The 19350-nt window shown below is 40.8% G+C and overlaps 1 protein-coding gene across 6 annotated transcripts in view; it reads left to right on the forward strand.

Annotated features, from left to right (window-relative positions):
- The first annotated feature begins 6725 nt into the window (after positions 1-6725).
- ZNF516 (zinc finger protein 516) overlaps positions 6726-19350 on the forward strand; it is a 237981-nt gene continuing 225356 nt past the window's right edge. Inside the window, exons 1-2 of one of the 6 annotated variants that reach the window (XM_029590852.1) lie at positions 7781-7872; positions 17178-17323. The gene's annotated coding sequence lies outside the window, so the exon portion shown is untranslated. Of the gene's footprint in view, positions 6838-7774; positions 7873-8159; positions 8263-11604; positions 11801-17177; positions 17324-19350 lie in introns of those variants that run through there. The other 5 variants (XM_029590853.1, XM_029590849.1, XM_029590856.1 and 2 more) reach the window with 5 other exon arrangements.

A 19350-nucleotide genomic window follows, 5' to 3' on the forward strand; every position in this document is an offset into this window, starting at 1 on the left:
AAGGTACAGAGAAGGGCAACCAAAATGATAAAGGGAATGGAACAGCTTCCCTATGAGGAAAGACTAAAGAGGTTAGGACTTTCAGCTTGGAGACGAGACGGCTGAGGGGGGATATGATAGAGGTGTTTAAAATTATGAGGTCTAGAACAGGTTAATGTGAATCGGTTATTTACTCTTTCGGATAATAGAAGGACTAGGGGGCACTCCATGAAGTTAGCATGTGGCACATTTAAAACCAATCGGAGAAAGTTCTTTTTCACTCAACGCACAATTAAACTCTGGAATTTTTTGCCAAAGGATGTGGTTAGTGCAGTTAGTGTAGCTATGTTTAAAAAAGGATTGGATAGGTTCTTGACGGAGAAGTCCATTACCTGCTATTAATTAAGTTGACTTAGAAAATAGCCACTGCTATTACTAGCAACAGTAACGTGGGCTAGACAATGTTTGGGTACTTGCCAGGTTCTTATATCCTGGATTGGCCACTGTTGGAAACAGGATGCTGGGCTTGATGAACCCTTGGTCTGACCCAGTATGACATGTTGTTATGCGTAAAAATGTGCAGGTCAGGCGCACGTTTTTTTAGATCTGGGGAGAATAACTAATAGCCTCATCAACATGCATTTGCATGTGATGAGCGCTATTAGTTTCGCAGGGGGTTGGACGCGTGTTTTGGATGTGCTAATCCCCTTATACCATAAGGAGTTGTGGATGTGCATCCAAAACACACGTCCAACCATGGGTTAAACTGTGCGCTTGGCTGAGCGCACTGTATTGCATTGGCCCCAAAGTCATAGCAAAGAAACTAAAAAAAATTAGAAGATAAGAACATAAGACTTACCATAATGGGTCAGACCAAAGTTCCATCAAGCAAAGTATCCTGTTTCCAACAATGGTCAACTGAGGTCTCAAGTTCCTGGCAGGTTCCCAAAGGATAGATAGATTGCATGCTGCTAATCCCAGGGATAAGCAGTGGATTTCTGCAATTCCACCTTAATAATGGTTTATAGACTTTTCCTCCAGGAACTTGTCCAAATCTTTTTTAAACACATCTACACTGATAACTTTCACCACATCCTTTGGCAACGAATTCCAGAGCTTAATAATGCATTGAGTTAAAAATATTTTCTCTTATTAGTTTTAAATGTATCATCTAGTAACTACATTGTGTGTCTCCTGGTCTTTGTACCTTTTGAAAGAATAAACAACTGGCTAATATTTACCTGTTCCACTTCACTCATTATTTTATAGATCTCTATCCTATCTCCCCTCAGCTGTCTCTTCTCCAAGCTGAAGGGTCTTAATCCCTTTAGCCTTTCCTGATAGGGGAATCGGTCCATCCCCTTTAACGTTTTGGTCGCCCTTCTCTGTTCCTTTTCTAATTCTGCTGTACAGGGGCGTAGTATCCATAGTGCACAGTGAGGCACAGGCACCACCAACTTTAGTGATGGTCACCAGTCCCTTTTTCCTACTTTCCTCTGCTCCCTCCCTCAGTTCCATTCTTCCCCTTCATTGTCCTTTCTCTCCCCCTATGCCAACCGGTACTTCTAAGTCATCACCCTGCAGCTTAAATATGGGTGCCTCCTCCCTCCTGCAGCCCCACGGTGAAAACATCCCCCTGTTCGAAATGTGGAGATCTGATTCTATGAAGGCCTGCACGGTTCAAACATAATGTTTGAACCATGCAGCCCCATGGTCTCGTTTTAAAAAGAGGCATTACATTGGCAACCCTCCAGTTTTCGGGTACCATAGACGATTTTAATGATAGTTTACAAATTATTAATAGCAGGCCCCACAATTTTATTTTCCAGTTTGTAACCCTTTTTCTTTTGAGGTGCACCTCCTCCCAGACCACAAAAAAAGTTTAGGGTTCTCAGGGCTATCTTTCTTTGTCACGGGCCCCCTCCCGTTTGTAGTTCCCCAGTGGTGGGTTCTTTCTATGGGGAAAGCAGGTGCTTGTGGCCCAGATAGTGAGGTGACTCCCTTCATGTGTGCAGCTGGGTAATGATTTTTTCCTGATGCTGTTTGGGACAAAAACTGCAGGACACAGGATTGGGTGTTCCAAAAATACAGTTTACTTATTTTGTTAAAAGGTAATCAACATCCACGTGAGGTAAATGTCTGTACAAATGAGTATCCTTTCTCTTTTTGTGTGTAAATGCTGAACTTCGGGTTCCTGGGGAAATCCTAACTTCCTTTATATGAGAGCTTAGTAGTCCACTACTCCTGAAGGGTCCTAGACTGCAAAAGATTCCCTTTGGAATTTCACAGTCCTCCCTGGATCCAGCAGACTTCACACAGTGACCCAACCTACACCTGTCTCCCATTTGAAGATCCTGTAGAGAGTCTTCACTGATGCTCCTTGGTCCCTTATTTGTGCTTTTTCTTCTTCTTCTGAGTCTCCCAGAAGGGAAAACATTTTTTTATTTATTTTAGATTTATATTCTACTTTTCACACTTTTTTTTTCAGCACTTCAAAGTGGATTACATTCAGCTATTGTCATTATTTCCCTATCCCCAAAGGGCTTACAATATAAGTTTAATAACTTAAATAACATTAAATGACTCCAAATGAGAGAAAGGGTGACCAACAACCTCCTCTCACCCTAAGTGGGATATTTCACTAACAGCTCAAATATCTTCTGGGGCAACTGTCCCTGCAGCCCTTAATTAGCTGTTGCGAGCGCAGACGGACACTCGAATACATGAGCCCCTGTGCCATGACGCGACCTGCGCAACCCCAGGGCTGGCCATGGTCCACGCCACTGGTGGGCGAACATATCTGGGCATGGGCTGGCTGAAACAGGAAAACTCTTGGCTTGGAAACAGGAACATGCTTGGTTTGGCATAGGAACACTCGGGCGTTCAACACGCACCAGGAACTGAGACCTGGTCTCTGGGATAGCCCTCTGGCCACTCGAAAGCCGTTTGAGACTGCCATTGCAGAGTAGTTTGTGTGTGAGGACAAACAAAGTCTGAGGACTTCAAAGATGACTCTGGAGATATGGATAAGATGCTGAAGACTTGGAATGAGATGAAGGCTCAGAACTTGGAACAAGACAAAGGCTCTGAGAGAGTCTGGCTGGCTGCTGACCATGCCAAAAATGGTGCAGGCACTGGTCTTAAAGACTTGGAACAAGTCGGAAGCTGGAACAAGAACTCCGAAGACCAAGGACAGGACTCAGGAACTCAGAATTCAGGCTCAGGAACTCGGATTTAGGAACTCAGACTCAAGCTCAGACTTTAAAACCAAAGAAGGACTTCCAAACACTTGAACCAGCAACAAAGACTCTGAAGACTCTAGACAGGACAAAGGCTGGAACCAGGAACAAGGCAAAGGCTTGGAATCAGGAACGAGACAAAGACTAGGATTCAGAAACAAGGCGAAGACTTGACCAGAACAGAGAAGACATAGGAACCAGGAACATGATGAGAGATGAAGAACATCACAGGAATGAAGAATCTAGCCCTAGTCTGTAGTTATAAGCAGCAGGGTCCACCCACTCAGCTGCCTCAAGAGGAGGAGCTGTAAAATGATATTCCCTCTAGCTAGTTGTTATCTATAGGGACTAGGTGACATCTAGTGGCCAACTCATAGGGGTGCCACAAGTTTTCGGAACTCTGGAATGTATACCATCTGGTCCAGGTTATTTGCTACTCAAATTCTTTGCTTCAGTTTTCATTGAGGAAGATGTAAGAGAGATACCATTCCAGAAATGATATTCAAAGGTGATGATTCAGAGGAACTAAAAGAAATGTAAGTGTACCTTAGCCTGGAGGGTTGCCAATGTTACCCTAATTTTTAAAAAGGGAATAAGGGATGATCCAGGAAACTACAGACCAGTTAGTCTGAAGTCTGAGCCAGGCAAAATGTTAGAAACTATCATAAAGAACAAAATTACTGAACATATACATAGGCATAGTTTAATGGGCTAAAGCCAACATAGATTTAGCCAAGGGAAGTCTTGCCTCACCAATCTGGAATTTTTTTGAGGACATAAATAAACGTGGCTAAATGTGAGCCAGTTTATATAGTGGTATCTGGATTTCCAGAAAGTATTTGACAAAGTCCCTCATAAGAAACTTCTTAGGAAATTAAAAAGTCATGGCATAGAAGTTAGTATCCTATTGTGGGTTGGGAACTAGTTAAAAGATAGAAAACAGAGTAGGGCTAAATAGTACATTTTCTCAACTGAGAAAGGTGAATGTGGCCACTGCTTTTTAACATATTTATAAATTTTAATATATTTATAAATGACCTAGAAGAGGGAACAAGAGAGGTGATCAAATTTGCCGATGACACAAAATTATTCAAACCTGTTAAATCACAAAAGGATTGTGAGAAATTGAAAAAACTGGGAGACTGGGCATGCAAATGAAAAATGAAATTTAATGTGGACAAGTACAAACTGATACACTTAGGGAAGAGTAACCCAAATTATAGATACACAATACAAGGTTTCACATTAGAAGTCACCATTCAGGAAAAGGATCTAGGAGTCAATGTTGATAATATATTGAAATCTTCTGTTCAGTGTGCAGAATGCTAGAAATTATTAGGAAAGGAATGTAGAATAAAACAGAGAATATAATAATGCCTCAATATTGCTCCATGGTGCAACCTCATCTTGAGTATTGTGTGTACTGTCTAATTTTGGGACTCATAGCTTAGGGCACAAGAACACTGCAATTCAGCAAGAGGTTTTAAAATTTAGTTTATTTTGGCTTTTTTCAAAAGACATGCAAAGACAAGTGTTCTTGTGAGATGCAATCTGCCCTCTATCTGTAATAAGTAGCATCTCAATGAATTTCTGCCCTGCTCTGACTTATATAATTAAAATCCAACATTCTCGAAGCTTCCAGAAAAGTGTAACCGCCCACAAACACATGATACTGTTTGTCATGACATTCTATCCTGTATAGGAAATGCTTGTGAGGACCTCCCTCAACTAAGAATTCTTCTAACCCTGTTCCTCCTCCCAATGTAAACAAGTTCCTGTATCATACTGGCTTTGATGCAAGTATTCTCTTCTTGTCTTCTGTTGTTCTTCTTTGTTTATTGTAAACACCTCCCAGTCTGGGTCTTGAATAGAGCTTGGCAAAAAAGACATAGCAAAATTAGAAAAGGCATAGAGAAAGGTGACTATAATGATAAAGGGGATGGAACGATTCCTCTATGAGGAAAGGCTAAAGGATTCTTCAGCTTGGAGAAGAGACAGCTCAAGGGAGATATGTTAGAGGTCTATAAAGTAATGAGTGGTGTGGAATGAGTAAATGTGAATCGGCTGTTTACTCTTTCAAAAAGTACAAAGACACACAATGAAGTTACTAGGTGATACATTTAAAACTAATGAGATAAAATATTTTTTTATTGAACGCATAATGAAGCCCTGGAATTAATTGCCAGAGGATGTGGTGAAAGCTGTTAGTGTAGCTGCTTTAAAAAAAAAGTTTGGACAAGTTCTTGGAGGAAAAGTCCATAAACCATTATTAAGGTGGAGTTGCAGAAATCAACTGTTTATCCCTGGAATTAACAGCATAGAATCTCTCTTCCCCTTAAGATCCTGCCAGGTATTTGTGATATGGATTGGCCACTGTTGGAAACAGGATACTGGTCTTGATGGACCTTCGGTCTTACTTGACATGGGAAATCTTGTTTTTAAATCACTTATGAAAGACTCCTCTACTTCCCTGAAATTAAAATGTGTGTTCAGCATGAACTAAGTGCACATTTTAACTCAGGTTTGTGCACACATTTTCTAGTCAGCGCACGACATTAATTTACTTAAAAAATGTTAATCTGTGCTATGCATTAACTTCTATAGGATTTACTTACTTACCCGAGAACGTGTCATTAACACATTCCCTTTCCTTTAAAATTTAAATGAATACAATTCAGTGCAGAGTGAGCAACAACATCCCAGACAGGAACCCATACATACACTTTTCTTGTTCTTCCCCTTTCTCTACTTTGACGACTCCCTTCCCCTAGAGATTTCTGTCTGTCTCCTAACTGAGAAGCTTATAGTGTTGGAAAAAGGGGAGGCGAGGACATGGTAAGGGTATTTTCTCCTCCCCCCATTTGTGAATTTGAGTTTTCTTTGTAATTCTTCTTCCTCTCCAGTGGTTTACTGGGAGGAGGTGTAGTGCTTATGCGTGCATTGCTAAAACGACTGTGCTTGTACCTGGCTGCAACGGAGGGTGCCGGGCTGCTGTTACTGTTGTGTCCGGGTACATTGCAAAGGTTGGGGGTGTGGCCTGGAGAGGGAGGGGGCTTAGCCAGCTCTGAGTTGCCCATCACTGAGCGTGGATGTACTACGTCACGCGGAGCCCTGCACTGTAACACAAGAAGTGAAAGAGCAGAAGCAAACAGACACAGCTCAACTCCTAACCTTAGACAAAGGCAAAGCCAGCCAGGAATTTGGGAAGTGTACGAGAAACTTAAACCCTCCTCCCCTTGCAGCCATTCGCTTCCTCAGACACAATATATTTAGATATACTTGTTTTGTTTTAAACGTAGGGAGCCGCTCTTTTTTCTTTTTAATGTGTGAAAACTGGATCAAAAGAGGGGTGGGAAGCATACAGAAGAAAATTAAGTTATTTCACTATCGGATTACGTTGGGATTTTACTGTTGGTGAAGCGGTAGTAGTTTAGTGAGGTAATTGCTTTCTATTTTGAACTTATGTTATTCTTGAGCTGGGGAGGTATACAAGGCGTGGCTTACTAGAGGAGTAATTACAGAAGCAAAACTGGCGAAGATCATCTGGCCAAGTAGGAAACGTTCATGCTTAAATTATAAAGGATGGGAATGCAGGGAAGAGACAGATTGGAGACTTTAGGTGAGTCTGATAGAGGAAAAAGAACTCGAAAACCTCAATGCAAGGTTGAATCATTTGAGATGTGGGATAAGGTATTATTACAAGAGTGTAGTAACATGTAACAAAGGGAAGGATGGCACTTAGATTCTAGTTTAAATGTCAGCTGAATTTTCCAGAAATAAAAGATGAATACATTAATAATAATAAAATACCTATATAGCATATGTAGTATGTAAAGGAGTTTCAAAACAAGTCCTGAGCAGCGTTCTTTGCTTGTGATGGAGCACTTTAATGTTTGGTTACTCTGTATTTGAATAAATGTATAAATATTTTACAACCGGAGGCTGAGAAGAAATGGTTCTCATATCAGTGAGTGTGGCGCAGATGTGAAATATATATGTGCCACCTCTTTATATAGCAGGTGATAAAGGCATAGTTTTCCAAATGTATGTGTACATATATGTAGATATCTATATAGATACAAACATACACACACACAATTTAAATATATAAATATGTGCATTTGCCATTATTTCAACTCAAGAGCACAGCAACATTAGTCGATGTCAAGAATGTAAAAATAAACCTACGAACTTGAAAATGATTCAGTAGTATTAGTGAAATAATTCTGTGTATGTGACTCATTTGGAACATCCAGACTTTCCCCGCATTATACCAGAACTTTGTGCTGATGAGACAATAGTAGAGATAGCGTGTGCATTTAATACAGGACAGACCATTACGCAGTTCGGGGGAGGCTGGGAACATCTACGTGGAGTGAAGTCAGCCTCAAACAATTTCTTTTTAGAAATTACAAACAAACTTGCTCTGTGTTACTTGTTGGCCCTCGGGGACAACTGATTATTAAAAGTTTGGGTGGGAAAAACTCCTGTGGATTTGAGAAAGGAGGGAGGGCCCCCCTCCGATCAAGTGGAGCCGGCACAGTCAATCATGTGCAGTTCTTTCCTTATTGCATTCGGCGCATGGTTTCACCTTCAGATTGTTCTGTTTGTCTATGCCCTCTCTGAAAAAAAATTAACCACCTTAACCCTAAAGGTAAGTCATACTACCGATTTAGACTTATTTTTTTTACAGATTTACTTTATAGGTATGACTTAATGCGCCGCGCTATAACTCCGTATTCCCAATTAATAGTTAAATCTGCTGAGTGATTTAGGGACTTAAAGCTGTAACTTTGGGCTGTGTGTATGCTTTTTTTTTTTTCCTTGAAAAGAGATCATTTTACCGCAATGGGGGAATTTAGAAGGTTTTTGGCTTTCTTTTGTATAGTTATACAAATACGGCGAGAAAACAGAGAGCTGTCGTATTCAGCCTAGTGAGAAAAAAAACCCAAGGAGAAAAACAAAGAGAAAATTGCCTTACTTTGAAATACAATGCTTTTGCTAATGACGGTGGGTGATGGGTCTTCAAGCGTTCGAGCTGGAGGTAGCCACTTAAATTATTAAGGGATTTTGCTGATAGTATTGATTCAGTGTGTGTATGAAATGCGTTATGCCTTGTGTGTGTAGATTATTATTTTTAGTTGAATTACCTTCTGCTAGCCGTACATAGCTGAACCCGCAGACATTAGAGAAGTATACAGTTTATCAAAGGAAGTTGGTGGGGGGAGGGGAGGGCGGAGGAAAAACATACAGTTTTTCATGTTAATGACTGTGAAACGCGGACAGGATTGGAAGGGATCTTTTCTGTACTGCATTTACCTCTGGAATATGACAATAGCCTCTTTTATCTACTCCCCACCCCTCCCATGTCCGTTTTCAAATATGCAAAAAAAAAAAAAAAAATGTGAGATCTTTTTATGCGGTGTATGTTTTCCCTTCTCATTTGCTCATTAATAGCTTCATGAGTGGCTGAATTACTAGTTGAAATGCTTTGAACAAGTTTGGGGAAACTTTATATGGTTAACTTTGTTATAATCCCAAGAAAGTGGGGTGTTGCAGCGGATCGTGTATGTGCGTGGGGGAGGGAGGGGGTTGATGTGGAATGACAATCGGCCCTTGTTTTGCTCTCTAAAACCAGCTAGCCTTTGCAATTATGTGCGAGGGAGACCCCATATTTTAAGTGAGAAGTGTTAGTCTGCCTTCAGCACAATTGATTATTAACGTTAATAGGCTCTTGGCAGGGGATTTTTCTGGAAGTGCGTATTGTGTATGTGTTTATCTGCATATTTAATCTCATTTCTCATATTTCGTGGTCATTTCGACTCCTGATATTCAAAGAACCAACTTGCTTAGACCTCTCTCGAAACGCACTCATTCTGTTTTTTTTTAATTTAATCCAGATGCATAAATCCCCATATTGTTGCTTTATTATTGGGTTACATTTTCTGACAAGACGAGTGGTGTAACCTGTGGAATTTGAAATGCAAATAAAAGCCTGTGGGAGTTGAGGCAGAACAAATCAGCATTTATAAATGGGGAGGGGGGTTGGGGTAGACTATGTTCAACGTTTTTGAAAACATTGCATTTTATTGGTGTTTTGCTTTCATAACAACAAAATGATGACGTCAGCTCGTTTGGAAAATTATAGATTTTTTTAATATTTCTGAAATACTGGTATCTGGAGTGTTTACGGGCAAAACAGATTACCAGATTAACATCTGTTAACATGATCGTTTATCTGCAGCCAAAAATAGGTCAGTCCTTTCTTAAGGAAATACGATTGCAAGTGCATGATTAAATAATGGAATTAGATTAATGAAACCACAAATTAGATACAGACCAACGTTATAGTCAGACTTGTAAAAGAAATATTTAATTAAGAGATCTTCGGAGATCAATTAACGGTTACAGTCTATTTTTTTTAAATACAAGAGCAACTCTCCCTCCCTTCTCCCTATTGCCACATTCTCCATTTCCTCCCTACTGTAAAACAAGAGCATATCGATCTTTACAAGTATCAGACCCAGAAGCTAACTTAGCTATTTCCGCATTAAAAAAATGGTGGAGGTCAGACGTAGTTTTATGAAGTAAGGGTGTCGGAGAAGAATGGGAAACGCCGATGCAAAGTAGTCCTTGTATTTTGCATGTTCGGAGCCACCCACTAGGGGCGTGAGTGACAAGGCGGCACACCAATCCGTCAGCTCCTGCCCTCTGGAGCGGATCCCTCCTTCCCAACCTCTCTCTGTAGTCCCTAGCGCAGGACGCTGAGTCTCTCAAGCTCTTGCCGCCTAAGTGTTGATTTCTGTATTGTTTACATGTAAGAGTCAGAGGCCTGTACACGCGCACACATGCCCAGCCACTCTGTGTGCCCTGTTAAACATGGCATGCACAGCCCTGGCAAGCAGCCTCTAGCTTCTAATAAATTGAAACCTATGGGGAAAGAGGCAAGGCACCTGTATAAATCATGTCTGAGTGCACTTCACCATTCACGCTGCACTTTATGACTGTGATGACAACTGTGTTTGAAGAACCAGTGGCTACACCTATTTGCAGGCTGCCCTTGTGTTATTGGTCTTTGTTTTCATTTTATTTTTTTTCCTGGGAATTAAAAAAAAAATCATTGGAAAATGATTTCCAATGATGCTTCTGTGCAGTAACAAAAGTAATTTTTCCAGTTTTTTTTTTTGTTAAACATCAAAATTTCCAGGAAAATTAAAACAAAAACTGAAAACGAAAGTCTCTTTTTATTTTTAAGTAATGATCTTTATTTATTTTGTGATGCTGGTGATTAAATGACTAGAGCGCCGTTTCTAGTTAGTTAAAAAACAAAAAATAAAAATCAATGCAATGTTTCAGACTTTGTTCATTTTTAGGTCAATATTTTGTTTATTGCAAAACCTTGAACTTTAAATTCAGTGCCCCGGTAGAAATAGAAGTGCTGTTTCAGCGTTGACCTGTGACTTATGCAGTACAGAAGTGACCGCTATTCATAACAGACACCAAGTACATGAACGCTCATCTTGTGAAACGTTGTCACCCAATCTACCCAACTAAATATCAAGTATTGATATTATTTATACACTGCATTTGTTGGCTGCATAAAACCTGTATTGCTTTGTACACGTATTTATCCCAAACCGTAATTGAATTTGTTTCGTGATTACATTTTACTAGCTATCCCTTTATTTGCTTTTCACATCGTGGGCTTTTATGAGTAGTGGGGCAAAGGAATAATTGAGGGCTGGAAATGGAAGGAAGCCTATTGCACCAGATCAATGGGCTGCTTAATCCAACTGCACTGCCTCAGAATCGGTGTATTAGTTGCAGATTAATAATCTTCAAGCCTTCTACTGTATACTACCCCAAGCTAAACGAGTTACCTACCCAGAAATTTGTAATCTAAAGCAGCATATTGGCTTTATTTTGAAAGCCAGGTAAAGAGAGCTCTGTGCATTTTCAAAATGATTGAACAACAGTATCCCAGACACAAGCCCATAAATACACTTTCTGTTGCTCTCCTCCTTAAAGCCCGATTACCTTGCCACCATTCCCCCCAATGGGCTTTCCGTCTATCCCCCTGCATGAGTCGCTGTGTTGGGAAGCGCGGGGGAGAATTGGAGCTTTCTCCTTGCAAATCTTCTTCCTCTCCAGTGGTTTGCTGGGAGGAGGTGTAGTGATTGCACGCGTGCGTTGCTGTAATGATTCCGCCCGTACCTGGCTGCAGGGGAGGGAGACGGGCAGTTGCTGTAGTGTCCGGGTGCACGGGAGAGAGTGGGGGCGCGACCTGGAGACTGAGGGGGCGTGGCCAACTCCTGAGTTGCCCATCACTGAGCGTGGATGTTCTACGTCACGCGGAGCCCTGCACTGTAACACAAGAAGTGAAAGAGCAGAAGCAAACAGGCACAGCTCAACTCCTAACCTTAGACAAAGGCAAAACCAGCCAGGAATTTGGGAAGAGTATGCAGTGGATGCCTTGTTAACCGGCTTGCATAAGTGGAAATAAAAGGTGAACAAACTGAATTTCTTTATTTGGACTAGATATATTTGCGACTGGTTTTCAAGAATTCTGCTTCATTCAGCAGGTCAGTACAGAGTGAGCTACAGAGGATGTTGCATGAATATACAAGTAAATTGCAGGTTACTTTACAGTGGTGGTGTGGTGTAGGAGAGAAGGAGAAACTTAACCCTCTCTTTGCCACTCTTTGTGTGTGTCGATATATATATAGATACACGTACACTGTTTTAGACTCTATTTTGTTTTAAATGTGAGGGCGTTGATTTAAGTGGAATATAAGTACTGGAAATAAATAATAGGGGTGGAAAGACTACAGGAAAAAATGAAGGTATTGCACTGCTGGATTAGGTTGAGATCTGTTGCTGGTGAAGGGTTGATGGTTTGGTAAGTTAAAGTATCCTTGAGCTGGGGTGGTATGCAAGGCGTGGTTGTGCAGAGGGAGTAATTACAGAAGCAAAACTGATGAAGATACTGTTGCCAAGCAGGAAACGTTCATACATGAATTATAAAGGAGGGAGTACAAGGGAGAGACATCTTGGAAACTGTGAGTTTTGTGCAAAAAAAATCAAAATCAAATAACCCAATGTAACTATTTAAAAAAATTAGCAATGGCTGTTGAATTGTTTGGGAACCTGCTTTATTCCTGCATATCGGATAAGGTATTACACGAGCATAGAGGAAGAATGGAACCTGGATTCCAGGTTCCATGTGCTTAGTGTACAACTTTTAACTTCTGAAGTGCTGAGAAGCTGAAATGTGCACTGGTTCCATTTTCGTTATTTTGGCATATGAACCAGAGAAACAGATTTGCTTTTCAGATAAATTTATGTTCCATGATACTTCCTGACTCTTTTGTAGATACGTTTTAACAGCTGTTAGCAGTATATGTTAAATGCTTATGAGCTTAACTATGTAGAAAGAAGTATCTTTTTAAAAATTAATGTCTAGAGAGTTATTTGGAAGAGTCAGATTATTACCTAATATAAAAGTATTTCAGATTTTTCAAGAGTGCTTGCAAGTGGAAATCAGTGGCAGGTTTTACAAAGTAAGAAAACAGTTTGTCAGTAATCCAAGGTAATGTTTCGGGCTGAAAAAAATTTAGTATTTTTTTTTTTTGTTACACTACCACTTAGGGTCCTTTATTTTCAGTTTAAATCAAAATTAGTGTAAACCGATTTTCGCCTTTTCCAAAAACTCATGGATTTATTGGTGAAAATCGGTTTAAACTAATTTTGATCTGATTTACATTCTGCATTTTGTGACTGGTCAGCCACTTCAAAGTGGATCACACTCAGCTATTACAGGTATTTCACTGTTCTCAGAGGGTCAACAATCTAAGGGGCTGATGCAATAAGGTGCGCCCAGCCTAGAGCACAGGTTTATGCATATTTGGACGCGTTAGATTAGCGCGTTCAAAACACGTGCCTAAACATGCATAGCTGATAGCACTCATCACATGTAAATTCCATGCAGATGAGGCTATTAGCTATTAAGTCCCCCACCCCCCTATACAAAAAATCGCTGGGAGTGCAACACACACTTTTTAACATGGCAAATTTAACTCCAGCCCCGGACATGACCTTAGGGCAATCCGCGAGTTAAGGGCTTATGAGAAATTAAAACATTTGGTCCTCCATGGTTCCTCCTAGTTAGTATCATTGTGGCACTTAAATTTACTGTTTGCAGTGTTTAAAAATAAAGGTATATGGGTTTGATTTAAAAAAAAAAAAAATTCTGGATGTACATGTGTATACACAAATTTAGCTATGGGTGTCCAGCAACCTCAGCAAAATCATCCAGAAGCTGAATAAAAACGGACTCTTAATTTGAGCACCTGTTGCAGTTGTGGGAGTCTGATGCATTGGATGCTAGGGACGCACGATTCTTCCTTTAGCATGTCCATTTTTACTTAGCTCCTTAATTTACATACTGCATTGGGCGCCCAAGAAATGTGGCTGTGAGCGCATTAGGAAAAATGAGTGCTCCATACGAGTGCCCGTTTTTAACGCGCGCCTTATTACATCGGCCTTTCAGGTGGTACCTGAGACAGTGAAGGGTGAAGCGACTTGCCCAAAATCAGAAAGAGCCGCAGTGAGTTTGAATCCTGACTTCACTGATCCGCAGCCCACTACTCTTAACTACTAGGCTGCTCCTCCACATATGTAGGACTAATTCAGTTGGAAGCATTAATGCAGGGGTGGGGTGGGGGTGGGGGTTGGCAAATATTTGGCTTAAGTGCCAACTATCTCCCGCCTTTCTTTGACTTCTGGTGACACCTGCCTATGCTGCAGGCCTTTCCAGCATTTTTTTTCCCATAGAAGACGGACAGTGGGGCCTGCTCGGGGAACTGGGCCTGGATCGTACATGCAGCAAATAAAAAGCGCAGGACGCAGCATGCACATGCCATGCTACAGCCATGACCGCATGCCTGCATCAGAAAAGGATGGAAGAAGCAGTCTGTGAAGGAGGGAGGCCCAGAGTTACCACTGGAGTTGCAGCGGAGGAGGGAGGCTAGAGCTGCTGCTAGGGATGGAGGCTGGAATAACCACTGTAGTGGGAGGCAGAGGGAACCATTGCCCTTCTGGGAGGAGGGGAGAGAAGGGAGAATAGAGAAGGGGACACTGGGAGGGGTGATGAAGAAAAGGAAGATGCTGGGCAAGTGGGGGAGGGGGGGGGAAGAGAGGACATGCTGAGGGGAGACATGGGGAAGGGTGGCAAGGAAAGACTCTGGACGAGGGGACCAATGGAGAGGAGATGCCGGGAGAAGAGGTCATTATAACTTTCACCTGACCCTATCAATGAGTTTGAAATTTAAGTGTCCCTGTTCATAAAAAGCTTGCGAATTTCTGTTCTGGTATCTTAATCTGCTTAATTTTTTTTTTTTTTTAATTGCTCTGGCTTTCTTCCACCAAAATAAACTCTGGTATTTACTCAGAAAAATGTCTTTTTTTTTTTTTTTTACATTGATTTTCTTCCATGTTTGTCCTTGTAATAAACATTGATAAATTCCTTGGGGTAAAAAATACAATAAAAACTGAAAATGAAGGCCCCTTAATACTATAAGGGCCAGCCCAGTGACTTAATGGTAGTGTAGCACACTGCCATGCAAGAGACTTGGGCTTGGTTGAGGCTCGGGATGATGTGGAGGCAGTGCTTATAACTCCTGGGCTGAGGGCGTCTCTGCCATCACACAACAGTGTGACACCTAGTGGCCAGACAGGGGATGCACATGGACTGGGTTCTGGAAGGAGCCATGATCTCTGGCCCATGGCTGAGGACTATTTGTCTGGGCTAGATTGAAGGGAGGGAGGGAGGGTGGCAGCTCTTATAAAATGGGGAATAAACCGTAACTGGTTGAGACACTGTAGCCCAACAGTGGCAGGTTTTGAGTGAACTGAAAACCCAAAGGAGCCAGGAGGGAATACATTGCAGTCATTTGCAAAAAACCTTGCACTGTACTAACATTTGATGTTGAAATTCACTTGGAACATTACAAGAATGTTAGATTGTTCTGTTTTGGTACATTTTATTATTGCTTAATTTTCTGCTGGTGTGTCCTTCGGTTGTGTGAAAACAAAGCCTGGATAGGCTGTGCTGTTGATATTATCATTTAATAAGAACTTGAGGAATGTTGTTCTAGATTTTTTTTTTAATAATGTATTATTTTTTTAACTGAAAAGTTGAAGTGGTGTAAGTGATATTTGAGTTCAGTTACTCAAGGAGGCCTCTTCAGTTTCACAAGAGTAACTGCCATGCCCATCTTGAATAATCTATGTCAGAAGCCATCTGCGTGCATTTCCTCAACATTTATTGCTGGTAATGCTTACATCCTGATAACTGTCCACTCCATCTCTCCTCTGCAGACTTTCTAACTGTGCTTGTGAGGTATCTGCGCTACCTAGAGAAGCAATCAGGACTCACTGTACTGTAGAAAGTACATTTTGTTTTTCTTGAAACACCACATTTATCAAACTGCATTAGAGTTTAATAACTGAACAGTGTTAAGGGTGCTGGAGAGCATTAAAAGATTGTACAACATTAAAGCTACCATCCTCTCCCCCATCAAAACACACACACACTCTAGGGGGATGAGCAAGCATGGGAAAATCTTTCATTGTATTTTTATTTTTTGGTTTCATTTACTGTGTTTTTTTTGGTTTTTTTTTTTCATTTTGTTGGTTCATTTCAGCATGCATTAAAATGCAGAAACGAAATGAAACAGTTTGCATATTTTTGTGTTTCAGATGGGGAAATGGCCCAAAATAAAATGGATTTCAACCTGATTTCCCGGTTTAAAAAATGATAGCATATCCCTAACACGCACAAATATCAAATTTTATCTGTAAAATGTCTTAAGCACTGGTGTATTTGTACTATGGAAAGATAATCTAGTTAAATGATCAAAGATCCTGTAGCTCTGCCTTGATTTTTTTTTTTCAAATTGCTTAATAGTCCAAAAACATTGTGTCTCGAGTCTGTCTTGGGGAATTCTGTACAGTTTACATCATCAAACGTTAATCCTGGCTATTGTTCTAAACAAATGACTTCTGTAACTGGCAAAAGTTGAGTGCCCATAATAACACCCCACTTGTGTTGACTAATGGTTTGCTTTTTCCTTTTCGTATGGTCATTTTTGAAGTTTAACTTCATTTTTTTATTAATAGTTTGAATGTGGAAGGGACCAGTAGGAATACTACTACTACTACTACTACTACTACTACTACGGGGCCTCCAGCAGAGTGGAGCATGACCAGTTTTTAATAAGCAGTAGAGTATTTAATATACAAATCGAAACTCCTGTATTATCCTTTTGAAGTCTTGCATGCTTAGCTCCTATTTACAGATCAGTCTAGAATGGGAAAGATACTTTTTTTGCTGTAATTCTTTTTAAAATTCATTTAGTTCTACGCAGATGCATAAAATGGATGCTTTTTTTTTTTTTTTTTTGGGGGGGGGGGGTTCAGTCCCAGCAGCCTGTCCTCACTCTCTCAGGCCCTGCCTACCGCCCCCTGCCCTGCCTTGCTCATTCAGTCCTCATATTCCAGCTCAGATGCTCACTGTACAAGACCAGATTTAAGATTTTGGCCCCCATAGGCACAGTTGGGAAGGGCAGTGCCCTTTTGAAGTGGCACCAGTGCACAGTTGTCAAGCATCTGTTCCTCTTTGGTCCAGTATTCGGCACCTTAAAAATTCGGGGCCCTAGGCAGTTGCCTGTGCCAGGAACAGCCGTACAGTGGAGCCGGTGGAAAAATAGTGGAGGCCCGTCAGGTGATGAGAACTTGTGAGGATGAGGAGGCAGTGCCACGGAAAAGGTGAAAAGACAAAGTAGTTGGGCCTAAGGCAGGCATTGGGGGTGGGTTCAGGGTACTGCGGGCAGTATTTTTCTAGTGTAAATCCAGTAAACGCTGATCTGATTTTTTTTTTTTTTGTTTTGTTTTTATCAGTTAAAACCTAAAAAACAGAAGCCCTAAATGATCAGGGTGGTGAAGGTTTGGCTATTGGGGTCCTTGAGATAACTGGCTTTCACATGGTGATGCCCTCATTTTCTGATCAAGAAGGACCGTGTTTAACAAAGTTGATGCTGGTGAAGGTAATTATAAAGGCTGGAGTTCCATACATACACTTAAAAATTGAGCTTGGCGTGTTCAACTGCATTATATCTTTAGTCCATAATAATAGGAAGCTGAAATGCAAGCCAAGTGCATTCGGCAGGATGAAGCTTGTCTGAACCTGTGTGTTTGACTTGGATAATGTATTTGCTTAAATCCATGAAATGGTACCTTTTTTATAATTACTGTTTGGAGGTGAGAGATATTGGAACACAGTCCTAGATATTTTGCTTCAAATGGTATATATAAGTCACTGTTATACTTTCCTTAATAGGAACTTCTTTGCGAAGTTTGTATATAAGCGCACAGAGAACTGCACATTTCTGTCTGTATGAACACATTAAGAATGACTATTTCCTCTAAGCTGTGCATGTGCACACAGGCGCAGAGAGATCATGAACCCTGCACATACAGCAAAACCTAGCATGCACAAGAAGACCCAATATTATTTGCGCTATACTGGTTCATAGAGCACAAATTTGGCTTATAAAAAGTTGTACAGAAAAAAATGTTTGTGTATGTGGTCTTTCAAAAATTTGAGGGAACATTGCTAGGAATGGTGTCTCAGTACTGGTTTATTGTTTGATGTGGCAAGGGGTTAATAAATATGTGGATAAAGGTGAACCGGTAGATGTAGTGTATTTGGATTTTCAGAAGGCATTTGACAAAGTCCCCCATGAGAGGCTTCTGAGAGAACTAAAAAGTCATGGGATAGGAGGCGATGTCCTTTCGTGGATTACAAATTGGTTAATAGACAGGAAATAGAGAGTAGGATTAAATGGTCAATTTTCTCAGTGGAAAGGAGTGGGTAGTGGAGTGCCTCAGGGATCTGTATTGGGACCTGTCCTTTTTAATATATTTATAAATGATCTGGAAAGAAATTCGATGAGTGAGGTAATCAAATTTGCGGACGATACAAAATTATTCAGAGTAATTAAATCACAAGTGGACTGTGATACAGTACAGGAGGAACTTGCAAGACTGGAAGATTGAGCATTCAAATGACAGATGAAATTTAATGTGGACAAGTGCAAGGTGTTGCATATAGGGAACACCTTGCACTTGTACACCTTCCTGTAGTTACACGATTAGGTTCCATATTAGGAACTACCACCCAGGAAAAAGGTCTAGGCATCATAGTGGATAATACTTTAAAATTGTCGGCTTAGTGTGCTACAGAAGTCAAAAAAGCAAACAGAATGTTAGGAATTATTAGGAAGGGAATGGTTAATAAAACGGAAAATGTCTTAATGCCTCTGTATCGCTCCATGGTGAGACCGCACCTTGAAAACTGTGTACAATTATGGTCACCGCATCTCAAAAAGGATATAGTTGCAATGGAGAAGGTACAGAGAAGGGCAACCAAAATAATAAAGGGGATGGAACAGCTCCCCCATGAGGAAAGGCTGAAGAGGTTAGGCCTGTTCAGCTTGGAGAAGAGATGGCAGAGGGAGGATATGATAGAGGTCTTTTAAGATCATGAGAGGTCTTGAACGAGTAGATGTGAATCGGTTATTTACACTTTCGGATAATAGAAGGACTAGGGGGCATTTCATGAAGTTAGCAAGTAGCACATTTAAGACTAATCGGAGAAAATTCTTTTTCACTCAATGCACAATTAAGCTCTGGAACTTTTTGCCAGAGGATGTGGTTAGTGCAGTTAGTGTAGCTGGGTTCAAAAAAGGTTTGGACAAGTTCTTGGAGGAGAAGTCCATTAACTGCTATTAATCAAGTTTACTTAGGGAATAGCCACTGCTATTAATTGCATCAGTAGAGTGGGATCTTCTTGGTGTTTGGGTAATTGCCAGGTTCTTGTGGCCTGATTTGGCCTCTGTTGGAAACAGGATGCTGGGCTTGATGGACCCTTGGTCTGACCCAGCATGGAAATTTCTTATGTTCTTAATAACATATGATGCACTACAAGTACAAATCAACTGGTAGCTTCAATCAACAGTGCATACACTCCCAGGCTTAAATCCAGTCTGGGTCAGTTCCACAGTAATTCCTC

The sequence above is a fragment of the Rhinatrema bivittatum genome, chromosome 2 (genome assembly GCF_901001135.1).
Source record: "Rhinatrema bivittatum chromosome 2, aRhiBiv1.1, whole genome shotgun sequence".
In the NCBI taxonomy this organism is placed as follows: Eukaryota; Metazoa; Chordata; class Amphibia; order Gymnophiona; family Rhinatrematidae; genus Rhinatrema; species Rhinatrema bivittatum.